Source organism: Rhea americana, unplaced genomic scaffold (genome assembly GCF_003343005.1).
Source record: "Rhea americana isolate MKP2758 unplaced genomic scaffold, rheAme1 scaffold_24, whole genome shotgun sequence".
NCBI lineage: Eukaryota > Metazoa > Chordata > Aves > Rheiformes > Rheidae > Rhea > Rhea americana.
Window position 1 is genome coordinate 838,878 of NW_028186357.1, and position 22,199 is coordinate 861,076.

A 22,199-nucleotide genomic window follows, 5' to 3' on the forward strand; every position below is an offset into this window, starting at 1 on the left:
AAAAAGAAACCATGATTCGATTCTCTTTCAAGAAATGCAAGCTGCTTGATTTACTAGTCCTTTATAAAGGATTATTTGTAACTGATAACATATGTAATGATTCTACCAGAAGATAAAGTTCCTACATTTCAGACAAAGGAGTATCTAGACAGCAGTATTGTGATTAGTTTTACATCTTTTCTAATGCAGCTAATTTAAAGATGGACTTGAGGGACTTAGGTGAACAGCAATAAAACTTGTCGGGAATGGAGTCTGTTATATGTTTTATAATTCTAAAGCTCCCTCTCCTCTACTCCCCTCCTCCTCTTATTTTTTTTTTTTTTTTGAAGACTTTAAAACCATTTTGATTGCAAATATATGAGTGAATTCAGAGCAAATGAAAGTAAAGAGACTGTTAACACTGGCCTCGGTACAGCTAGGCTTTGTGCAAACTTCCCCTCCCTGCCAATGCACCTCGAGTCTAGCTTGCAGTAACTCTTGTTATTCTAGTCCTGAATTTATCTAGAGAAGAGCTGCCAATGGTACCAAACCATGTGGTTATTTTTTGCAGCGTCAACTAATGAGACCACCACACTTATCTTCCCTCCCAACCAGAGCCCGACCTGGAACCGGCATCCCCAGACGCACAAACCTGGTGTATTAATCCTCTGCGACCCCCCTCCTGCCTCCCCGCTATGTCCTCTGAAGTCATACCCATGAATCCAGGCTGGTTTTGTTGTGCTAGGCAGYGGTGTGTTTACACGACTATCCATCTAATACAGGATATTATTTTTCCAGTGGGGAATATTTCAAATATTTCCAATGAAGATTTTTTTTCCCTGCTTTCTTTATTGGTATTATTAAAAATAAAAATGGAAAGGCATAAAATCATACCACAAAAAATTTATGTTAAAGTAAGAAAAGTGGGGAAAATGAGAATTTAAAGATCAGACCAACATCCTCCTTGCTCCACTACATGGTGTCCCCTGGCTGATGCACAGATCCTAATCAGAAATACTGAATTGTGCAAAACGTTTGCTAAAATTTCGTGCGTGTACATAAAATTCTTTCTTCTACTCACCTATGTTATTTTAAGACAAAGCAACAGAATCTTCAGAATAAATAAATACAGTCATGATAATTAATTTTGGTCTATAGCCTTGCTATTTCAAAGTATTTCATAAACACCAAGGGCCAGATTTATAGGTGTAATGGTAGCAAAATATTTAATCAGTGGCATACCGAAGTAGATTAATTGCAGAAAATTCCCAGGATCACTGATTTCTTATACCTGCTCTGTACATAYCCTTCAGTGTCAGTCCAAGACCTTCCACTGACTCTGATTTAAGTTTTAAAAAGTCCTTTCATAGATGAAAGGAGTAAAATGAAAATAATCCGAAGGGCAGCGCCTGCTGCTCTGGGGCTCCGCGTCGTCCGGGATGCGAAGGGCTGTCTCCCCAAGCTCTGCGGCTCTCAGCACTTGGGACTCCTTGAATGAACATTTCACAGCAGTTTCTTCACTTGAAACAAAGTCCTTGCAGAAAGAAACCATGGCTGCAGAAAGCTCATTCCCGGGAAGCGCGCAAATTGCCATTAATTTTATTCTGTCAGTTCCTCCCAGCTGATAAGACTCACATTAGACCCTTAAGTCAAGTTCTGCTTCCCCTGATATCTTCAAGTGGTCACTTAGTGCTCCCGATCCTCACACCTCTCTGTAGGGTTGGGTTTCTCTTCCATTTTCCCTTTCACTTTGATAGCTCTGGAAACAGGAGAGTTTGGTCTCATCTGCTACATTCTCCTCACATCTTCCACTGGCTCAGATCGAGAGCAACTGCTTAAATTAGCATGCAACACCCATCTCTCCATTTAAATATTCATTCCACCTTTATCGGTGATTGTAAGTAGTTTGTTTGGACACATCAGGTGAAATTATCCCCTGGCCAACTTTCTCCATGAATGGCAATGTGCTGTGCTGTCTGTCTACTCGCACTCAATAGCCCGTAGAGCATGTGTGTTCTAGCACGAGGGCAAAATATATTAAAGATAGGAAGTTTTCCTATCTTTAGATAGTTTTCCTATCTTTATATTTTTTTCTTATTTAATTACTTCTCCAGATATATATCTGATCAAACAACCTTGGATGAAGTTTAACAAAATAAGTCCTGCAACAGTTTATTCYACCTACTCTCTGCCATTCTGCTGAGCTAAGTGAAAAACCGTTATACTRATGAATAATTGCATTTGGATTCTTTCTAGCTCCCTGTTACAACAATATCTGAATYCCTCATTGCTTCTAATCATGTATTTGCCAAGGGAGAGAGATAAAATCACCCTGTGTTGTAGRTGGGACACTGGATGCTTTAAGTCAGGGGCAAGGAGGTGGTAAGTCCGGTTTTCAGTTCYAGCAATGAACTGAAAACCCTCCGGCTGCACAACAGCAACCGCAAATCGAATATGACTCAGCGCGCTGGTTTAGACCCGTTGATAGATTAATTTTGCCCTGGCAGGCGGCGGGCTGGATCGGGCGCTCTCTGCCCGAACTCCTCGGCCAGCCGGGCGCTGATCGCCCTCCCGCCGCTGGCCCGAGGCGAGCGTGAGCTCCGCGCCTCGCGCCCCGGCGAAGGGTGGTTCGGCTCAAACGCGCCCGTGAGAGCGAAGCAGCAACGCGCGGCGCGGCTGCTATAGCTCGTGGAGCTGCAACCTAAGCACCTTGTTCGGGCGAGAAGACAAAACGTGGGCGCAGAGTCAGAGAGCGTGTTTTCCTCCGCGCGGGATTTTAATCACGTATTCCTCCTCCCTCTGGTCCAATATCCTATTTTCAAGAACGACCGCGCATGGTTCAGAGGTTAGCACGTAGGGAGGGACAAGCAGTGTGACTGAACACGCAGAAAGCTGTTCATTAAATCACCCATTTTGAAAACTTATTTTGAGCCCCTGTTTTTACTTTTTTTTTTCTTTAAAAATAACCCTGAAAGGAAAAAAGAAACAAACTTTTGAGCACTCTCATGCAATAAAGGAACAATACGGTTTGGCTTAAATAAGGAAAACTGATGTTTAGTGCAGTGCAATAGTCATCAGAGACATTGCATTTCTCAGAGCTGCTTAGCTCAGAAAACCCATCTGATTAGGCACTTTGTGAGTGAAAAAAAATCTTACTTATTCAAATAGGCTTTAAATGTCAAAATAAAGATTTATGGCTCAGAATTGAACATAAATAAATAGCTGGCTGCACACTTGGAACAAATTCTTTTGTATTGTGCAATTAATATCATCGAGATTATTATTTAAAACGTGAACAAATGTCTCTTTCTGGTTTGCGTATTTTTGGTGGTGATGGCGAGGGCTGCGCTGAACACGTTTGCTGGGACGTATTTCTGGCCAAGGGCAAACCCGGGGATGCGAGAGGCTGGTTGCATGCCCTGCACCACTGGAACCAGCCTGGCGGCACTGAAAGCGCTGGCTTCTGCCAGCAGACGTGACCGTCGGTCCAATTTCATCCTGTTTGTTCAGCTAGCAAATATGTAGTTAAGGTGGGACTGACTGTGATCTAATTCTTCTGAGAGARGCTTGCAAAGCTATTGCCAAAAGAAGCAACCAGAGGCACTGTTATCATCAATAGCTAGCAAATGAAGTCCTCTGTCGGTCGTACAAAGATCATCTGCCGGGTGGATGTCCATGCCAGGCGGGCGCTTCCCCCAAGCCCCCACTTCAGCAACGCTCGGACACGTATCGAAAGCAGAAGGGCTGGAAGACGTGTTTAACCATTTGATTACAGCTAAACCTGTACTTAAATGGTTTTCTGCTTGAAAAAGCTAGCTGTACTGGAGGTTAGAAAAGGCAGGCTGTGCTTCCAGTGTGTTTCTGCAGGAAATTAATTGATAACTATTTTGGAAGCTACAGTCAAGGATTGCAGCTGATGTAAATCAGCATTGCTCCATTGGTTTTGAGCTTGGAAAATCTGGCTCGGTTTTTCAACTAGTTTATCTGCCAGGGATAATTAAGAACAAAATGACAAAGCTGTTGGGTCTCGTGTGTGTGTGAATGCACAGTTGCTTCAGATTATGTGAGTCCCTATTTCATAGGGACTTTTATATATCTTATTTTAACTTCATAAAAGAGTTTAGAACAAATTGAGTCTTTCACATTTTCATTGTGTTATTCATATAGAAATTCATCTCAACCAGCTGTAATTTAGAAAGTGGAGGAAGGTTTTATGGTTATTGATTACATCATACAAATCCACTTGAGAAACTCTTTGCGAACGTCAGAGTCTGGCACAGAACTGGAAAAATCCATATCCTTTTGGCAGAGGAAGCTGACTACAAATATTCAGTGATCAGGTTTTTCGAAGATGTTGAACCTCTGCAGCTCTTCAGATTTCCATAGCAATGTTCCAGGGTTTGACATGGTTGAAAATCTGTCCATTAGCATCTACAGATTTAGTTTATGACTCTCCTAGAAAAAAATATATCTTTGCAAAATGTGTCTCCTGGAGCAGAAAGTACTGCCAGCTTTGCCTGAGCACTTTAGGAATATACACAATTTAAATCCATGCTCATGCCAGCCCATACGTACTGCCATCTTCATACTCCTGCCTGACTTCACTGCTTGTACCGGRCTGAAACCTGAAGGTCTTTCTGCTCTTTTGTGTGCGGAGTTATCTTTAAAGCMTGTAGTTCTATGAGCAAAATTAAGGATTTTTGTTGTGAGCTTCATTTCTTGTCCTTTGACAAGAATGACTTGTCAAATTTAAATGACTTCTATAGCACGGAGACCCACTACTGCTCTCCCTTTAGGGAGGTCGTTCACTAAAGCTCTACCTCCGACTTAACTATTTTTATAAAACATGATTAGTTAATATTTTGGCAGACTTCGGCTCTTTGGTTAAATGTGAGAGACAGACAGACAGGTACAACACAGACACAATGATTACGTAAACCTTAAGTCCCTGAGAAGACAAACTCAAAATCTCTTTATGAGAAAAAGATTCACTTATTCACAAGTCATTGCAGAATTACAGGTGGGATTTCAGACAGACTATTCAGCTTTAGCTCCAGGCAGGAATGTTTTGTGTGTAGAAATGAAAACCAAAACAGAAATAAAAATGTGTGAAACGGGAAAATCAGAGTTTTCAAAAATTTATAATTGGGCGAAAAGAGACAATTGTACATATCTAATCTGACTTTCTAGTATGCGATGTGTTCCTATTTGACCAGAAAATATGTTTTGAAAGAAACACCTAATCACATTTAGAAATACTCACTGATATCTTTACCTTTTTCTGTTTCAGTTTATTTTTCTTTTTCATCATAAACAATTCTTTCTTTTCTATTATGACTTCATTATAAGTATGGCATTTTGGCGATAGGGGACAGAACCACTCTGGGCCAGATGTGTTGGCTGCCTATGAAGGGCTTGGCCATAGGATGTTAGTGGTTTAAAGTAACAGGAAACCTGAGGAATATCATAAATCAGGCTTCTCTGACTAGGTTTTTTGTACAGAGTATAACAAAATGTATTGAATAACTTAAGTATGTGTGAGCCTCCTGCCTACCAAATTACTGGGGTCTGCCAGTGGAAAGCGCACTAATTTGATGTTGGCCTCAAACAGAAAATTGTTAAGCAAAAATTAGGTTTCAGCATTTTAACAAAAAATCAGCTTGGAGTGCAGTGTTAACAGGAGCCTAAGGATTTAACTAACTGTAATGAAAATAAAGAGAGACAAATTTCTTGACTTTCTAAGCCTCAGTCCTGAGAAGAGCTTTCTCCTGCTGGATCTCGACACAGCGTGAGGGACACAGTATGTACCACAGGGTGGATTTGCTTTCTTTTCTCTGTGCTGCCAYGGATTTCGTCGGGTCATAAGTTGACATTTTGTACTTTTCCTTACTCGTATTGACTTTTATTAACAATAAACAGAAGGTGCTGGACCAAAGTCATCAAATCCTTGACAGTGCATTTTAAAACGCTAACCTCCCACCTCCCGTGCAAGGACACTGGAAAGGGCTCAGGGCAGAGGTGCCCCTGGCCTGGCATCCTGGCTCTGCCCGGCCGGCGGAGGAGAAGCACGAGAACCACATCCGAGCTGTTCCCCACCAGGCAGCTCCCTGCAATTCGGACGAGAGCAATCACATTTTAGTGATAACCCTGGAGACAAACCCGCCCACAGCAGCGCGGACCCTGGCTAATCGAGGTCCTAAGATGTCACCTGGTTCTCTCCCAGSGATTCTCTCCCCTTATTTAATAAAACAAGTGCAAAAGGCCGAAAGCATTCTTTCCCCCTCGTTTGTTTTTTGGGGAAAGAAATAAATCTAAACTTCTTTCAGCCTCCTGCTTTAGACCATTCTGTGGAGATGGTCGTGACACGTTGATGTATTTGTGAGGGAAACATGTGGGTACCAAACCTGGTACCACATTTGTGCCGTAGCAGCTAAGCCTTCTCCGATGCCTGTCTCCCGTCTTTCAGAAAACACAGCAAAATCACATACAAATCCATTAAATCAACAGAGTTACACTGATACTGGATCTGCTGTGGGCAAGGTGAGAAACAGCCTGAGTTTTATTCTCTCCTGATACAGTAGGTGGTTCAGGTCAGAGGAGCAATCTTTGCTGCTCTTCCTCTCCCTCTTCTCCATCGTGTCATTACGAGATATATAYGCATATGGGCCTCCTCCAATGCCATTTTCTTATGGATGTGAGGAGGGTTAATACATTGAATGTTACAGAGCGCTCCAACTTGAAATACGCCCGCAATCCTTACTTCTGGACCATATTTCTTATAGTTTTTTTTTTTTTTTAGTATATATTTTGGTTTCTGGCAGAAGTACAGGGAGCGAATGTGGTGTGCAGCATGCTGCGTTTCCCAGACTGTGTAGCTTGGCACCAGAAAATAATTTCTCCAGAGTTCAAAACCTGTCAGGATGCTCTCTCGAAACTGCTCCAYGTTTAAGACGTGTAACACTGAAATGTCACTTTTGGAGCCCCAACCGGAGTGCCTTCAGCTTTCTGATTGGCAGAAAGCTGATGCTTAAGCTCCAGGGAATTTCCACTACAGCTGTAAACTTTCAAAAATACTTTGCTGCWGCAAAAACTATAGAGTGTGGTTTAAATGAACAATATGCCCTCTTCATACCTCMTCACCAGAAAGAGCGCACTTTCAGCTTGAGCACTTACACCCCGTGGTTTGATTTTTCACCCGCATGAAGCAGATAAAGCAGTTTTTATCTGGGTTTCTACCTGTCACAAAAAGAGGAGTATATTCCAGACCTCTCTGGGAGGAAGAAGAGATGATACAGATGCTCGTGCAGATGTTTGGATCTCATTCTTTTAATGTTCTATGCAGGACAAATTTAACCTCCTTATATGCCTCGTAGAAGACTAGATCACGGCCCTATTCCATCCCTGGGATCTCTGAGAAAGCCAAATATCTAGCTAATATGTTTATGTGACATTCTGCGCTTGGCTTTCCTCTGCCGCCACGGGCCAAATCCTAATATGACCCAGTGCTCTCTCACATCAACTGGAGTTTTGCCTGAGTAAAGTATAAGTCAAAACTGAGCAATGCCTCCCGGTTTTAGGTCCAGCAATTCCATTTCACAAAAACTCATTGTATTATAAAAAAATGCATCAGCTTCAGCCCACTGCAGGCTTTTTTTCTTTTTTTTCTTTCTTTTTTTTTTTTTTTTTTTTTTTTTGTTGTTATGCATTTTTAAAATCTGAACTGGCAGAAGTCAGATCTCCTCCTCCCACTCCTGGGGCTACACCCTTCTCCGAACAAACCTACACTCAGCAGGACGAGGCTCCTACCTAAACTGGTTTGTTCTTGCGGGGCTGGAACTGGCTGGCATCCTGCTGTATTGCGCTAGACAGAAAGATGTCTTCTGAGGTTGCTAGGGGCTAGATTACACCCTATTAATAAAAAAAAAATAAAAATAAAAATAAAGCTTTTGCTCCAGTCCTTCCTTAACGTTTGCTCCTATGCTCTCTCCCTGCACTTGATTCAAACCTAAGAAATGACTAATGGTTTTATGGGAACAATCCTGACAAGCAACGTAAAAAGAGCTAAACAATACTAGAGAGGAGATGACAGTTCTCCGGCTGCAGAAAGGCTACTGGAAACTGTGCAGGCTCAGGGAGAAGCCTAGCGCACTGATTCACGATGGGGGATGCACGCCTCGGGTTTGCCGACAGGATTTCTGTGTCTGTCAGATGGTTCTGGCCGTACCTCTCACGGCTCCTCATGCTGAGGTGCTCCAGGTCCCCTCCCGGCAGCTGCAGCTGCTGCAGGACAACCAGGGTGTCCCGCCCAGTGAACTGTGGTCCTGGTCTGTAGGCCAGCCTGACATGCAAATCCCGTGGAGACATCCCTGATGTGTAGGGTGAGCTCCCACAAAGTGGCCTCCATGTGGGACAATGCGCCCCGTTGCATGGGGGTCATCTTCCCCCAGGGCTGGATGAGGAGCTGCTTTGCTGCTTTCTGAGTTCTCTCACTGGCACTGTTTGAAATAATTATGAGCCCGATGAAGACAGGAAGCCAGCCAAGTTCATCTTTGGTGTCGAGCTATTAAATGTATGTCTAAGTGGTGACTTTGAATCAGTAATCATAATGCTTCAACGCTTTAATTGTACCTTCAGTTTTTGAAACACATTACAGCCAAATGACTCTGTAATCATCACAACAATCCCATGAATGAGCCAGATAAGTATGATTACGCATGGAGAAACTGAGACAGAGAAAAAGGGAGACCACACAGCGAGCAGTGTGAGCCATGGGATTAGAAATTGGGCTTTCTTTGCTCTAAGCACTGTCCACGAGGCCATGCTACCCCTTATGATCTCATGAAAGAAGTACATTTTCCATCTGCAAGGAACTCCTCACCATATCAGCTAAGTGCAAATTAATGTGCTCATTAGACACCCTTCGCATGCGGCAGCTGCCAGGAAGCCTGTGTGTGTGTTTCAGGAAGAATTCCTAAYGTCTCTGTGTCTGGAGGAGTATAAATTCTTCTACTCCTCTCCAGTAGCCTAATTAGATTTTACTCTGTTTATTAGAAGAGTTTGGTTGCTAGCTTAACGTGAAATAAAATCCACATGATTAAGAAGTCACGAGCAGTAAAGTTTGCAGTATGCTCTTAAAAATTTTCCTGCCATATCAGCAATGATGAAACACACCCGTGTTAAATAAAGTGTGAGTGTCTTCAGGTCCAGCGGTCAGGTTCATATCTTCAAGAGAGAGTATCAGGGATAGAGGAAGGGTAGGAAAGGGGGATTATGTCATTCAAATGTTGCCTGAAATGAGAGAGTATTACTGGAAAAATCATGTTTTCAGACTCATAGTAGACTGAAAGAAACATTTTCTTTAATGGATCTTCCCTCTAAGACAAACAAAGACGTTCTTCAATTAGAAAATACACTCTTCAGTTCTTCTTACCTACTTGTATAGACAGAGGAGTATCTGAATATCTAAGGGTCATAAGAAGATGGGGTAAAGTCTAGATCTGAGTCTATTGGAATATCTTCAGCATGAGATTAGGCCTAACCTTGCAGGGCTTGATGGTCTCAGGCATGTAAAATAGCTTCCAACAGTATCTATATCCTGTAGACATTAATTTTTCAAAAGTGACCCCTGGTTTTGACCTTGGAATAAAAACCTATTGAGGACAATGAGGTGTTTTGCTTTTGGATTAGATTTTTGTATGAAAAATACAGAGGAGTTCTCTGATAAGCTGGTAATAATCACTAAAATGCCTGAAATTCAATTTGCCTCCCAGTTTCCAGACCTGTAGTGGCACTGAAAGCAGGATGAAGATGGAATATCAGTGCTGAAATCCAAGCATGCACCCCTCAAAACCTCCATGTAGCATTTTTGGTACTGAGGATTGAGGATCCGTAAAAGAAGGCACATATTCTGTTTCCATTGATTCGTCAGGAACAGCTGGCAGTGTGTCACATACAAARTCATTAGGGAGCTGCACGAAGGAATTTTCCAAATGGATTTTGAGCTGATGACCCCAAAATCCTACTGAAAAAAATGCCTCTTTATTCACATACCTGTGGAAAGAAAAATAGAGTGTTCTTTCTTTCCCTTAATAATCTGAGAAAGCAGCCTTTAGCTGCGAGGTGGATCATGCTTCTAGAGAACCTCGGTTACAGCAAGCCGCTGTGTCCTAGTGTAGGTTTGCACACGTGTTGGGATGCACAGACAACCTCAGAGTCCAGAAAATCCAACTCGTACTCTTAACCTGATCTATAGCCACAAACATGAGGGGTCCTACTTTTAACAGCTCTTTTACAAAGACATTAGGGCTTAGAGTCAGGGTGCAAATCTGAGGATAGGCTAGGAAGCTTGGTGCAGAAAGAAAGTTCTGAAGGCTGAAAAAGAAACAAGCTGTCTCAAAGGAGAAGACTAGGAGTTAAGAGAAGAAGGTCTCAAGTCTTCCCCCAAAAGCAAAAGGATTTGTGTAACCCAAGGGACTAAAAGTGCATTTCGGCCCACTGTCTGGTTTTCCTCAGCACGTGCCCGGCCACAAGGGCCCATGTGGTTCTTCTGCTTTCCCAACTCTTTTGAAATATAGATGCAAGAGTCTTGAATCCCTGCACATCCTTGCATTCCTTAAGAAATTGGCCCACCAAGTAGTTGTAATTCAGGATACCACCATACACCCACGTGTAAGATTCCTTAACAACTATGCACTTTTTTAGGCTCAAATATTTTAGAATTGTTTTCACTGTGCCTGAGCTGTAATTGGCTCAGCTTCCCAAGTGTTGGATCATCTAACTAGACTGATTTTTGACTCAGAGCCCAGGCACCATATCAAAACATTTATCAATTAATCATAAAAAGTAACTAACATTGTTGTCCACCCAAGAAAAACTGTCACTTACAGACTCATGTATGTTATTCCTTATGAAAGAGCTGCTATATAGAAGTTGATTTCCTGCACAGACCAGGTGGAAAATCTGCTAAAGGCAGAGGTCAAATCTAGTTTAATTTTATACCCTTTGTTAAGAATGTTCTCTCTCTTGCAAAAAAAAAAAAAAAAAAGGAAAAAAAAAGAAAAAGAAAAAAAATCGTGTTCCTTTCCAAGTTTTCTAAAGTTAATTCATGTGGAAGAAAAAAAGATTAGGATAAAATTTCAAATATTAAATTCAAATGCAGGATTAATGAGTTTTATTTCAAAACCCAAGAGGTTGTCTGGAATTTAGGACATTTTTTTAGTAGCAGACACAAGACATAGCCAGATGCAGTCGTGTTTTGGACCAGCTCAGCACAAATTTAGCACCTTGAAGGAGAAATTTTATGTCTGTTTTGCAAAGCAAACATTTCAACTATTCCAAAATCCGTTGTCCAGAAGATATTCCTATTGCATGGGATGAAAGAATGAATTTAAAATAATACTGACTTGTGTCTCTTGCACACAGTAATTACCACCACCCCCATCATTATCACTGTAGGTGACGTAGATCCTTTTCCCCATGCAACGCATAAATATATATACTTATATATATTTTTTTTATTAGTGTAAAGCATCCCAGCTAACAAATGAATTAAAAGATGTAATGAAATCAAATTCAAGACATTCCTTACAACACTGCAGGAAAGAGCTTTTTGAAGCTTGGTTTCTTAAAGACAAATAAGGAACAGCTTGGCAGATGTACAAACGCAATGCTTCTCACGCCCTTACAGACAGCATGGCAAATCCAAGGATAATGAGCTACTTCACTTCACACCCGGTCCCTAAGGCAAAGGAGTTGTAGGCCAAACCCATCCCTTCGCTGAAAGTTGGTTTTATCATCACAGAATTTAACAGTGTTCAACTTGCTTCCCAAGCAAGGTTGCTCTCAAAAAGCATCAAATAACATTAGCATTTCAGGCAACTGCAGCATATTTGTTCAACAGGGAAAGAAACTCTTGTTTTCTGTCAAGATTGACTTTCAGTGATGACTGAAGAAAAGCCAGTAACACCTGCAAAGCATGGCTTCAGCAATAGTCTGTCCAGAACAGGTTATCTGGACAGCAGTGTCTTTTGAATGGCCAAAAGTGTTTAGCATTGGCCAGATCATGCTCCGCTTGAAATCAAAGAATAAAATCCCTGCTGAGCTCAATGGAAGGAGAAGAGGCCGACATTGAGCTTCATGCTTTATACATCAGTAGCGAAAGCTTGATGGGTAAGGACCAAAACCTTGCAGCGAACACCCTCAAACACTGGAATCTTGTCTTGAAAGATTCCAATTATAGCGAGAAGAAAACACTGGCGTTTCAGTTTCAGATTCTGGCTTTTCTTCAAATTGACATACCACAGTCTGTAAATAGAACCAAAACTGAAAAATCATTCTGTTTAAATTCCTTCATTGCCTTAGAAGTTCACCTCACCTATGGAGAATCAATGTAATCAACTGTAACATGAACAGGTAATTAGGAGCTGGTGAAATGCAAGCTTCAGACAAACTATTCCGTTTAGAAAAGCACTCACAAATGTTTTTCTGATTTCTCTTTGAGCTAGAAATCCTACAAGAACAGGTTTTCTTCTCTTTYTCCCCCTCCCACCCCCCCGTAGTATAGTGCAAAAATAGACCATGGAAATAGCCTTGTCTCACAGTATTTCTGTTTATGGTCCCCGTCAAAATCAGTAAGTGTGATGGTACACAAAATATTGCACAGAGCTATGTAGAAACTTCTGAAAAAGTTTAGCCTGAGTTGCAACTCAAGTTTCCAGTCAACCACAATTTTATTCCATCCAAGTGCTCAGAATCACATCCTGGCACTGAAGCTTGGACTTGGTACTTCATTTTCAAGTGGATGTCTTTCAGCCTTTTGCGTCTGGACCGGATGGGAGCATATGGGCATAGCTGTCACGAATTGGAATTGTAACTGTTTTGAGCTAGGGACTGTGAACGCAACGGTGTGCCATCATCGAAGGAAAGGAAAAGTTGCATAATGCAGTGGTAACTTCAGTAGCTGCAGTAGGATTTCACTTACATGTGGCTAATGCCTCTTTTGGCCCTTTCTCATCTCTGAACTCAACCCACAGCATTTTCTTAGAGTTTTAGGTTGGAAAATATCTTAAAGGCCCAAAGAGAAAATTTGTGAAGACTCAGTATTTTACGGACAAAGCTATGCAATGTGGCATCAATGGCGCAAGYGTGTTTCATTTAGGGTATGCCAAAAGAGGTTTGCTTCCTCGGCACTTGCTTTGCACAAATACGAGCACATATGTAAGTATAGTATCTGTGTGCTGTATGGTTTGGCTCAAAACCCTTCTGTTCAAAAGTTGCCCCCAAATCAGTTGTATCATTATGACTCATTGTCCAAGCACAGCTCAGAGACTCAGCCAAGGGAAATGCTATCCAAAGGAAGACAGCAATAGCAGAAATGTATCCTATGTACCAACAGGATGTGAACCCTACACAATGTTTTCCTTTTTTGAGAACGCACACTTTTAACACAATAAAAACATTGGGCTATGCTCCCATCTGGACCATGTGAGTCCTTCCTAAGGCAGCTTAGCTGACTAGATTTGATGGGTTTCCACTGTTGGCCTGGGCTTCAGTGTAAAATATTCCCACAGTCGGATGATCATTTACGCAATGAAAAAACAGGGAAGTATCCCAGTGGCCAGAAAACTGACACACACGAGCCAAACCCAGGCCTGGGTGGAAGCCTGCATGATGACCAATTGCTCCACACCTGGCTCTGGGGCTTGGGGAGTTCTTACATGGTGCCGTCAGGTTTTATGGGCACTCCATCTATCATCACTTCAAAAAAAAAAAAGAAAAAAAGGAAAAAAGAAAGAAAGAAAGAAAGAGAAACCCAGCAAAAAAGAATAAAATGACCATTTTTATGGGCCTAGGAGGAGCTAACCTGGAAATATCATTGGCACAAATAGAGCTGTTCAGCAGATAATAGCACTCTGACATTGCCACAGGTTTGTTTATCCTCACTGTGAATTCTCCACCATCCTTGTCCCCCAGCCTGGGAAGAATCCCCACCGCCCTCCAGATGATAGGACACAAGCACTGCGGTGATTTCCATGCTGACAGCTTTATTGCCTCCCTGACCTTGCTATTTTTAACAAAACAGGTTATCTCAGTGATGTAAACAGGTCTTCCTCATACGGTTGTGTCACTCCCATTGCAGGGAGCTGGAGCCTTTGCTCCTCGCTCRTAYTGTCAAGTCAGCTGTTTCAAGTGCCCTGGAGTTTAGTCAGTGGTTTTACTGAGAGCTACCTGGGCTGATGCAGTGATTTTATTTTCCTAAGTGGTTTGAAAAAATTCTGCTTTAGAGCTCTTCTTCAAGCCTATTTTACCCACACTGATAGAAAGTGTTATATTAGCCAGATCTTCAGAATCAAAGTTTAAAGGACTATCCGTGTGTCCTGGCTGGCGTTCATGAGATACTGGATTGAGCATGGATTAATTAAATGTGAGCCGGTGCTGAAACTGGGATAGTAAAGGTACAATTTTTAGTGTGTGAATCATTCTCCAGAACTCGAAGTGGTAAGGTAATGAGTGGGTAAATGACAAAAAATGGCATTGTAAAAATGGCATTGCCCTCATATTTCAAAGAGGAGAGTGGACAGAATGGCCAGATCCTTAGCTAGGGAAAAATACATATTTTCATTGGTGGAGTTATGCAGATTTACTACGGGTCTGTTGTCTAGATTATCTTTCCTGGGGCACAGATGGGCAAGATCTCGGAGAAGGTTAAAAGCTGGAGTTAATTTAGAAAAGCACTTAWTAATTTAGCTAACCATTTATCCAAGGCTCATTGTATGTAAACTACTCACTCAGAAGGATACAAGTAAAATGGAAAATGTCGCAGTCTTCCTCCAGTTCTAAAATTCCTGCCTCCAGTCCTAACCCCATAAACGAAGAAGTGCCCACAGCAAAGATTAGATCAGCTCAGTCAGGCCTTTCTTTAATTCCCAAGAAATGAGAGCATCTCCTTTCAGTCTCAGCTGGAATGAGGAAGTGAGAAAAAGATTAAAATTCTCGCACCCATGGAGTCCAAACATGGCCAGAGCTTTCCAAGCTGCTTCAGATCATGTCMTCAGTCTTTATTCTTGTTGAGCTCAGTGTCAAGGAGGTTGTAGGACCCTGTCACAGATCTGACTGCAGGACTTCCCCAGGGCCTCTCAGCCTGTAGGCCAACCTCATGGAAAGAAGTAGTGTCCTCTACTGCTCCACTGCTCCTTTTCAGCCCTTGGAAATGGGAAGAAGTACATACGGGTTAGTCCTCTTACAGTAAATATCTCCATTCCCTTTAGAGGTGATGGAGATGGTGCATCCGGAGGCCTCCAGGAAGCAGCCAGTGCATGTGCTCTAGGCAGTGACATCATTCTCATAATGTCATAGCAAGGAGAGACAGGGTGGAATGAAAATAGCAGTTCAGTGGCTTGCCACTCACCTTTCTCTTTAAAGGCGTTCTTTACTGCAGATAAGCAAATTGAAAATGATGTCATGACTCCCGCAGGACAATGCAATACCTTGTTATTTCTCCAACCACAGTACAACTCTTATTAGCGTGATATAACACAGTAGTYGTGACTCAATAGAAAAAACAAAGCTGGAATTCAAGAAAACTTATAACTTTTAACTTGTTGCCCCTAACACTCAGAGCTACTGTAAGTGAGTGCCTTAACATGAAAACTCTGAAGACCAAAGAATTAAAGTAAATGTAATCAGCAGATTACTAAATACCAATGGGAAATTTGGAGCTATAGAGCAAAATCCCACAGCATTAAAGGATTTACCACTTGGCATTGATGAGAAGCAAATCTTTGGATTTCCATTTCTATCCTTAATTAGCAACTGAGGTTTATTTTAGTCTAAACTAAGTCACAAAAGATAACACACCCTAAAAGAAAATAGAAAGCAGTGCAAAAATCTTCATAAAATATCTTATTAAAAATAAGACGAAAACAGAATAGATCCTAATGGAAAATCAGTTTCCAGCACTTCCATTTCCTTTTGTTTTCTTGTCTTCCCACCCATACTCAACTCTTTTCTAATAACATTCAGCTCTTTGCTAGAGAGGTTACTGAGGGTGGTAACAAAGATAGCATTTAAAAACTGAAAGGGAGGCTCCTATTTAGAAGGGACATTTTAGGAGTGTTCTTGCTTGTTCACAGCTTGGATTTTGAAAGTTTGCTGTCTCCCTGCCCAGTTCCCAGGGCCTTCACTGGAAATAGGACCTAAAACGGGTGACTGCTGAAAAAGTGCAAGCCGTTCGTTCTCCATGCTTCTACTGGGCTCCAGCTCCAGGGAAAAAAAAATGCACGTCTGGGCCGGGACACCCTGGCACACTGGCAGCAGCCTGGCTGGGCTGGCTCATGCCCAGCGGCTGAGATGCCGCAGAGATTTTGTGTCTGTCTTCTTCAGCTGTAATACCGAGTCCCACTGCAAAACCCCGCAGTCTTCTGAGCATGGTTCCTGCCAAGGCTTTAAGTGAAGTGGTGAAATACAACCATCTTGCTTTAGAATAAGAAAAGAAAAAGACTTCAAGAGATCATAAGTGAAATCTGAAGAAATACACAGTAAAGAGCCCAGTCCCAAATCAACTACATGCTTTGGCAAAAAAATAAAAGATAAAAAAAATAAAAAGAAAAGGCTGAAGTACAACTGTGCTGGTGTTCATCACTCCTTGCTTCCCTCCCCTCCCCAGGGAACCCACAAACATATCTGGTCTCCTGCAAGACTTCCCCACTTCAGCACAGCGTGGGCTGCAGGTGACTTCTGGGCTGTGGCTGAAGAGCGATCCCCAGACACGAAGGAGCGATCAAGGGACGGCATGCTAGTGAGGCTAAGACAGGGAAAGCACGCCCGTTTAAACAGATACTTAGGAAGATTCCCTGTCTCTGTAGACATCTTCTCAACGTAAGCCTGAGGCACCAAGACAGGGAACAGAACAGCAGGGCAGAGGGACATGTCTAAGTTGCTCGTTTCTTTGTCTTCCACAGTCAAAGAGAGCAGGACATAGGGCAGGAAGGGGCCTCTTGAATCAGCTCATTTATTTCCTTCTACAGCAGGTATGAGGTCAAGTAATTCCCCTCATAAACTCACTAAAGTCCCTTACAAAACTGAATAAGCTATTTGCCCTTACTTTACCAACTGCAACTGCTCCAGATCCTCATTTAGACATCTACTGATTTCTACCCACTTGCTTCTTTTTGAAGCACTTGGCGGGGGGAGGATCTCTAAAAAGGCTTACAGAAGCTCCTCTCAACATCTAGCCAAAATGCATGATCTAAGAGACTGCATCAGGAAAGATGATACAGAAACTGGGTAACAGGACAAAAATATTTGTGTCACAAAAGCCATGGTCAGCAAGCTTTGTCCAATAGTTAAAATCTCGTAACAGATGCAGATAAACATAACCTCTTTTTTGCTTAGTTTGAGATGCATTATGCAGAGTCACTGCTGTGCTCACTGCAGTAGATAAAAGATTTGCTCTTGCCTGAGCCCAACCTGTTTAGCTCCGTTGCACTGCATTTACCCACTTACTCTGGTCCTAAGCTGTCCAGAGCCCAAAATGGACCTCAGTGTAATCAGTCACGGTTTTGAGTTCCTTTGGAGGCTGTGGAAGCTAAGTAAAACTGCATGCTCTCYCCCAGTCCTCCTTTCTGTCTCCTGTCCTTCTCAATACTCTCTCCGCTGTCACTGATGATGTCAAAGGAACAGCAGTGCTGGCCTCACCTGAGAAGCCATCTCTTTCAGAGGAATGTTTTTTCACAGAGACTTTTAGGCTACTTTGCACCACCACAAAGCAAAGCAGCCAAATCGATGGTCCAGAGTTGAGCCACAGTTCAAATATTATTTTTAGRGGTCTCGCCCGAAATACAGCTCTGCATTGCCAAATATGGCCATAAATTTCCCCTTGCCCCGCTTCTTCTCCCACACTGCAGTGTGGCTGGATGGAGCTTGCCCAAACCAAGCGTYGAGGCTGGAGGCAATGCAGGGGCTCTGCTAATCCCCCCAGCGAGCCACCTCGYGGGCAGGGCAGCATCGGGCACACCTCGTCCATTAGTCAGTCAGCAAGGAGCTGGTAGACATGCCCAGTTCCTCATACCATCCRCGGGCTTTTGGGGTCTGGTGACTCAGAGGTACAGATTTATAGAGCTGTCCCTCAGGCAGCACAATTACACGTTGCTTCATCGTCAGGGCTCCAAGCCAAATCCAGCCCTCACATCCACTAGGTCCTCTAAGCTCATGAATCATCTAATGAGCAAAACTGCATTAAGTACAGCCAACCCCAGTAGTTTCAAGGTTGGAATTTAGGCCTCAGAAATTATCATACGGCTTAAAAATGATGAGTTAAAAAAATCTACTTTGAGTTCATTTTATTTTTCTTGCAGTTTCTAGTCTCTTGGGCTGACACTGGACACTGTGCACATTTTCAAAGTTCTCATTACAAGCTAAAAGAATTAGAGATATGCATCTAAAAGTGAACACTGACATTTTTGTACAATCATATGACTCCGGAAGCAGAGCCCTTAAGAATATCATCAAACACCATGCAAAGTAAAATCGCAAGAGCTGGTGATGCAAGCTCCTCTTTCAATTATTCCTTTCATGGAAAAAAAACAAACAAACAACATACAACCTGATTAACAAATTGCTTTAAAAAGTGGTGAGATTTCAGTTGCGGTTGTCCATTGGATTCTTGTACTCTAAGCCTTCTCGTACCCCGTTAGGCATTTTGTGGCTCTGATGAATATCTGTTCATCTGAGTTACCCTGTATCATCTTAGTGCTTGAGCAGCTCACACTCTTTAAAGTACTTTGTTCTCATGGCACCTCTGCTCTCGGCAGATGGGAAACTACCGCAGGGGGRTGCGAGGGAAGAGTGCAGCAGGCCAGGAGCTGAACCTACGCTTGCCGTGGTATGGGGTACCCTGTGCTAGCTTGGAGAGTAGAGAGAAAGCAACTCCCTCGCTTGTTTTTTTAATTTGTTAAACTAACAACTCCATATTCCTACGGGCAAATGTCAGGAATAATTGCATGCAAATTGCACTGGATTCATGCTGCAGCATCCCCGTAGTGGCTAACGCACCCATTGCCACCCAAGGGCTCCTGAAGGGTTAATATCGAGGGCTCACTGGAGTTCAGTTAATTTACAACTGGAGACCTTTATCATCTCACACTGACATTGAGGGCTCACATTTCGCACTTAATTACTTGTTCAGCAATCACGCCTGGAAGAGATAGATGTGTTTCTGTGTTTAGCCCATGCAGCTGTGAATTGTTTATTTACTTATCGTCAGGCCAGGAATGGCTGTAATTTAAAGGTTCAGATCTCTGCTACCCTGAGTGGTGCAGGTCTTCCTTTAAACACTTCCATATTGCACYGGTGGAATTTGGCTGGAAATGCCCGGTTTCTCCTCCTGTTCCACGTAATGGGCGAGCAGGTGTTACTGGTTACCGGCGACTGCGATTATTTATGCTAAACAGTCGCTGCCAAGTTCACAATCATAACGAAGATCTGCAGAGATAAATTTTGAAAGATAAAAAGCAAGCCAAAGAGATGAAACTAGATGAATTCCAGTAATGCGGCTTCTGGGTGATGACTCGATTCCTATCTTGGTGCTAGAATAGCTGAATCACAGCAGCTTCAAACAGTGGCTTGCAGCAATTCATAGGCCAAATGGTGTAATTACAATTTAAGCCGTCAAATGGTGACCAGATGGCTTTATCTTTCACACCAGAGGCCTAAGAAGTTGCTAGGTGTGACCTTTCCGCAAACCGATCCACCTGCGCAGCTCAGGCAGCCTGCGAAACCCGACCTTCCAGTCGCGTCTAGCGCGGTGCTCTGCTGCCCATCTTTGCCGGTGACCATTTCTGAGCAGAGTCACGTAAAAAAACCCGCATCAGCATTCACCGCCAGGCAGTAGGGCTTCCAGGCTGCGCCAGCTTTGAACGCCAAGCAAGCAGCCACCAGCAGCGTCGATGGATATGTTAGCTAATGGAATGAAAATTTCAGTGGCTTGCTTCACAGCAGGAGCTGAGCAGCTTCGGGGAAGGTATTTCCTCTGCATATTTGGCATTTCGGATTGGCCACTTGCTGTACAGACCCCGGCATCCACCCGAGCTGGGTGTAGCTGCTGCGTGAGTGGGGACAGTGCTCAGCTGTACTGGGCAGGGCGACCTCGGACGGCTCCTAATGCCCGTGGTTCAAAGGGCGGCTGGGGAGCAAAGGGCCTTGGGGACATCCCATCTTTCTATGGAGAAAGGAATTATGTAGGACAAGAGAATCTACAGCTGCAAGACAAAGTATGTCTCAGAAGGAGACGTGGGTGAAGCTTCTTCCCAAGAGGAGGTAGCCAAATGGGTATGTCCATCTGGGCATTGCCAGCTCACGGGTAGACAAGCTGCAACATAAGGACACGATGGTCCAGGCACCCCAGTAATGTGCACGGTGCAGGAGGAGCCGTTCGAGGAGGTCCCCTGAACTGCAGCGTCTGSTCCTCCCGGCCAGAGACTCGTTCCCTGGGCAAGCCCCGCTCTCGTCCCCGCAGTCTCCCCATGGAGAGTAGGTGCCTCGCGGTGACAAATCCCCACGGCCTGGCCATCCCCGCGGGCGGCTCTCCCCCACCACCGGGATATCCCGTCTGGTCCCGTGCCGGCCAGCGCCCGCGGGAAGGCACGCTGCGTCGCAGCAGGCCACGGATTAGAGCGGTATTAAAAATAAGGGCTTTGGTTTTGATGTTAACCCCAATGAATTACGCCTGTGGGCAGGTGGAAGGACTGGTGTATCCCACCAGCAGCAGAATTTCTGCCTCAAAACTCTTCCAGAAACCAATTGCTTTCGATTTAAAGGAAAAGCTTTCCTGTYTTGCATCCTTATAAGAAACTTACGTTTCTCCCAGTCGCAAGGTTATTTCTGCCCCACAGGTTAGGAGAAGTGGATGCACGCTGGCAGCTAGCACGGCAAGGAACGCCAGCGCAAAGATGTGTTGTTTCTCGATAATTTTTTAATTATCATTACCACTGCTGCTGTAATGAATCTGCGATCTCTAAAGATGGAACATTATTAACACAATTTAAGAATAAGTAATAATATCAGCTTGGACCTTTCTATTTTTGAGATGATATAAGTGATACTATTGGGCATACACAAACATACAGAATACAGCTAATTCTGGGCTGATCTGAGTCTTCTCTGAGAGGGAACACACAACCTTATGTATCATTCAGTGAAGCCAAAGAAGAAGGATACAGACAAGCATAACTGAATTACACAGAAACTTGGAGTGTGATGAGAGAGAGAATTCCTACTAATTCTCTCTTAGAAAGAGAAAAAAAAAAAAGAAGAAGAAATTAAGATGTCAGAAGAGCAGTGAGGTGTTTAATTGAACGTTCATTTTTTTGGGCCCGTTCACGGTCGTGCTGGCATTGCGTCAGTGTAGGCACTAACGTAAAAATACTGYGCTATGAAAAACCTCCCAAGATAACTTTTGCAAAGGAGATTAACAGGGCTTAAATTAACAGCTCAGAAATATTGCGGGATTTACAAAAGAGCACTGCGAGGCATAAATAATCACCAGCGAAAGCGAAGCCAGTTACAGGCTGAAATTTCACTGAAAAATTCATGGCAAAGAAAAGGTGATTTACAGCCACAGCAACTTTGGTATCTGGACGGGTCAAAGGAAATTGCTCCCTYGGATTTTGTTTCAAAATCCTTCATGTTCAGCGCGCTGACGCTGGGACCGGGAAGAGCCGCGCGGGGCTCGAGCTGTACGGGTGGCGCCAACGACTTCGACCCGACCTGCTCCCACCTCCAAAACGCCCCTCTGACACCCAGAGCWGAGAGGACAAACTTGCTTATTTGGGTAGTTTGGGACTCCAAGGGAACTAAGAAAATTTGCCTCGGATGAGGTGGATCTGGCCCCGATTTAATAGATAGGGGAATACTGGCTATAAATAAGCTTCCCAGGCTGTCGGAGGGATTACTGTACGGCCGATGATCTCTGCGAGCGGCGGGACCGGCGGGAAGGGGCGCAAAGGGAGATTTCTGCAGCGGGCACCAAGGGGACGCAGAGAGAAAAAAAACCCCTCGCGCAGCCTCCCCGCGGCCCGTCGCTTCGCTGGGGCTTTTCCCACGCTCAAAAGGAAGCAGAAACGTTTGCCACGAGGCTGAAGGGAGACGAGGAGGCAGCGGCGCGCTGGGGCGGAGGTGCCGCGCTCGCGCCGGGGCTCGGCAGCGTGCTCCCGCGGCTGGAAAAA

The 22,199-nt window shown here is 43.6% G+C and overlaps 1 long non-coding RNA gene across 1 annotated transcript in view; it reads right to left on the bottom strand.

Moving 5' to 3' along the window:
• Window positions 1-22,199, bottom strand: part of LOC146595023 (uncharacterized) — a 31,579-nt gene that overhangs the window by 3,414 nt on the left and 5,966 nt on the right. The gene's annotated exons all lie outside the window — the stretch shown is intronic.